The following is a 4,270-nucleotide window of genomic DNA, read 5'->3' on the forward strand; positions in this document are numbered from 1 at the left end:
ACTTTATGCTCTTTGATTCTAAAATTGAATGTTATGGATGTTAAATTGTATGACTTGCCTCTCTCAATGATACAGCCTTTCCAGGACACTGGTTCTCTTGAGCTGGAAGAGGCAGAGAGGGGGCGTGAATGATGTTGCCTTTAGTATAGCTGCTTCACTTTAAAGAAATATCAGTAAAGACAAGTTCCCAGCTCTGTGTATATACTGGAGAAATAGAAACAGCCACTTTAGAGATCCTAAATGGTAACTTGTCAGTCCTTTAATTGTACCTTAGGAATGGGAACCTGTTTAAAACAGCATCCCACACACACCAGAGCCTGCAGGGCCGGATGGGCTCTGCTGGGCTGTCTCAGGAGGTCTCACGCGGCTGAGAAGTGTTTCCTCCACGTGCATCCTTTGCGGGTCAGGACCGTGTTCTGTAGCATCCTCTGCATGCTCTTTCCTCCAGGAGTCTTAGCAAACATGCCAGTTTGATGCCAGCTTCCTCCTTTTTCTGTAGAGAACAACCGTCCTGTAGTGGAGAGCAGGGAGCAGACCTGTGCTGTCGATTCATGAGCAAGGTGCAAAATCTCAGGCTGGGGAAGAGAGTTAGTTCTTCTTTGGCTGCAACTGTGCATCACTGCACGTCACCTTTTTTGCTAGCTCCAAACAGATCAACTCCGGTCTCAAGGTATAAATGAGCTTTTTGTTCCTTGCTAGACATGACACCCAAGAGCATCGTGAGAGCTGCTGAATCACAACTGCTGTAGGCTGGACTGTGACTCTCATTGAAGGGAACCAAAAGATGTGTTTTGTTGTGCTGAGAGGCAGAGCAGCAGGGTGAGGAAACCTTGCCATGTTCTTGGCTTTTGGGGCAGAAGGTCCCATGGACCACAGGAAGATCCATGTGGGCACTACTGAAACGTGCCCGTCTCTGCCAAAGTCCTGGGAACAGCAAGAAAAGGTGAAGCATCGCCCAAAGCATCCCCTTTGGGGACCAGTGGACAGGGGAATTGTTTTTATCTTTTTCCATATCGTTTTGCTCTTCCTCAGCTTGACCTCCTGCAGGACAGAGTGCCAAGAGCCGGGCCTGGGGCTGCCTTATCTCCCTGTGCAAGTATCAGGTTGAACTGGCTTTACTCTGCAAGGAGGTTTTGTTCTGGGACAGCCTTGTTCCCTTCTCAGCCACGTCCAAAAAAACAAACCCAAAAGAGAGCAAGAAGAGAGATAACAGCTGTTAAAAAAATAAAATCTGAAATGGGGTTGCCAGGTGAAAGGAAAACAGAATAAACTCTATTCTTAAGGCTTTGCAGTGGTTTTGACTTTAAAATGTATAGACCCTCAGTGGGTCCCTGCACAGGGATGCTGCTGGGTGTTCCCCCCAGTTCATGAGCCCACTGTCCCAGCTGGTTCACCATTATGGCTTTAAATCCCCAGGTGTACAAACACGACTTTATTCTGTCTTGAGTTTGATATTTGGGGATGCCACGTGAAAGGAAAACAGAATAAACTCTATTCTTTAAAATCTGAAATGGGGTTGCCAGGTGAAAGGAAAACAGAATAAACTCTATTCTTAAGGCTTTGCAGTGGTTTTGACTTTAAAATGTATAGACCCTCAGTGGGTCCCTGCACAGGGATGCTGCTGGGTGTTCCCCCCAGTTCATGAGCCCACTGTCCCAGCTGGTTCACCATTATGGCTTTAAATCCCCAGGTGTACAAACACGACTTTATTCTGTCTTGAGTTTGATATTTGGGGAAAATATTTTCCATTCTTGAGCTGTTTAAAGGTTTTGAGCCACTCAGCCAAGCCTGAGGAAACCATAAGGCTTGGACAAATATTCTCCATTCTTGAGCTGTTTGAAGGTTTCAAGCCAAGCCTGAGGAAACCATAAGGCTTGGAAAGGATGGTGGTGGGATGGGAACGATGGTCAGTGGCTCCAGCAGAGACTGGAAATTCCCAAGACAGAAAGACCCGAGTGTATTGTGGCTATCGGATGCTGGGATTTCAATATCTGAAAGAAGTTAGGGGAAAAAAGCATGCCTGGGTCGTCCTTGCCGCTGTTCCAGTTTCAGAGATAAGCAGCTGAACTGGTTGTATGTGCTGCTCGGAGGAAACCCCAACCCCTGCCCCAGCTCTCTCCTATATTATTTTACTTGAAGCAGCAACTTGAGGCAATTCAAGGAGGAGCTGCCAGGGTAATAGTGGCTCACGGTGCCAAATTTGCAGGGTTTCTGCTCCATATTTCAGAGCAAGGTTTTGGAAAACTCAGATATTTTTTTTTTCTCTGCCTCCAGTTTAAGTTTCTATTTAAACCTCCTTTAATTTCAGGAAGCGCGAAGCCGCTCAGACTGCTGTGATCAAGGTCACTCTTCTTAATTTAGGTACCTCAAGGATCACAAAATCTTGTTTGTTAAAGTCATAGGCATATGTTGAATCCCAAAAGGAACGTGTGAATGATATCAAACCTGCTGTAGCAGAGAGAGCTCCTATAATAAAGGGAGAGGAGCAGCAGCGTTATCAGAGGAGGAATGGCAGATAAGCAGCTGAGGCCGTGTTGTTATCACTTGGTTTGGGAGATGATGGTGTTGTGCAAGTCGTTACAGGGCATTTACACAAACTGCTGGAATAAAAACCCACTCCATCAGCAGTCTAATATTTGTTTCTTATTAGATGTTAAACTTTTTCTGGCATAGAAAAGATTGTCACCTGTTATGTCAAGGTCCCGGCATTCAACACTGGGATCTTTCCAAGTGTGTTGAAACCCAATTGGTTGAGAATAAGCCTTCCCTTCATTTTAGGGGAGGAAAAAAGAAAAGCAAGGAAAAAAAGAAAAAGCTGTGGCATCTAAAGCATTTATTCTTGTTCTCTAAACTCTTGTGATTTGCCAGACTCGGGGCTGAATTTTCCCCCAGTTTTGTGCTCGTTTTGCTTTTCCTGTGAATTAAATTGGGAAAATGATACACAGCAAATAACATATAGCAAATAACACACAGCAGCCAGCACCGCGGGTCTGGGGGAAGCTTTATCCAAGTGTGGCTCTGCAGCAGGGAGCATTGAGACCCCTTGAGACACCTGAGTGCTTAGTGAGGGAAAACCTTTATATGTCCTTCAACACATTCCTTTGCCTTTTTTATTTCCTCTTTTCTTTTTTAACTCCTGCTGGGGTTTGGTCTGTGCAATTACAGCCAGAGTGGATGCTTCTTGTCGGCAGGATTTTGGATGGGGTCAGGGAGAAGTTGTAACACGTTTGTGCTAGTTATTTAGTGAGATCTTTCCGTGCCATTTATATACTTATTTTAATCGAAGAAACTCGCTGGTTGTGAGCAAAGGGTATGGTCAGCAGGATCCAACCTGAGTAGCGGGGCTTTGGCAGGGACTTCAGCCTGAGCACACACGCTGGCTGGAGCACAGAGACACTTGGGACGTGTTGCTGGGGGAGGAGAACCTGTCACTGGCCACGCTCTGGTAGGACCTGCTAATGAGCCTGAATTTTCCTTTACTCAGGAATCACAACATGATTTTCCTATTTTTTTTTCATCCTTGTTACGAGCTCTGTCTCACCTTTTTCCAGGGTGACTCTTTGTTTTTCAAAATGCTATTTTCTCCCCCGGTCTGAACTTAATCCCAGAAATCCACTTGGCTGGTTATCCCTTTAGACGGTTAAGTTTAGAAATTATGAAATCCATTGGGCTGGCTCTGCTGCTTCTTCGGGGATGAGGGAATGGGGACTGGACGGCAGCAGAGGAAAATGGAGGGGAGAGAGGAAGCCTGCAGCTCCAAGCAGAACTGCAGGTTATATATAGCTGTGGCGGTGTCGGTCGGGGTGCTGTGATTTCTTCTCTAAATATGTTCTTGGCCAGTTGAGGTTTCCAGTTCCATTAAGGAACCCAGCCCCAGAGCGGTGGCTGAGAGCGGGGGAGCTGTGTCCCTGGTCTCCAGCACATTGTAGCTGGGGGGTTTTTACTTTTACTGAGTTGAGAGCAACACAGTTGAGTGCTTGGCAATTAATTCAGCGTACTTGCTTAACTTCTGATAAACTGTGTCTTCGCTAATTGAGTGGAAAAAAAAATCAGAGATGTGTGTTCTGAGATGCTTCAGTGAGGATGCACTGTGGGAGCACAGCAGGGTGGATGATGTGAGCTGGGAGACCCCTTAAACTGATTTATTTTTTCTTACTTAATTTTACTTCACTTTTAGCCTTTACTGAGCAAGGATTGCTTACCCCTTCGGAGGTGCAGCAGTAATTTTTGGTGTGACATCTTCTCTTCCAGCCCTGAATCCCGGCGCAGC

The sequence above is a fragment of the Calidris pugnax genome, unplaced genomic scaffold, assembly GCF_001431845.1.
Source record: "Calidris pugnax isolate Ruff unplaced genomic scaffold, ASM143184v1 scaffold55, whole genome shotgun sequence".
In the NCBI taxonomy this organism is placed as follows: Eukaryota; Metazoa; Chordata; class Aves; order Charadriiformes; family Scolopacidae; genus Calidris; species Calidris pugnax.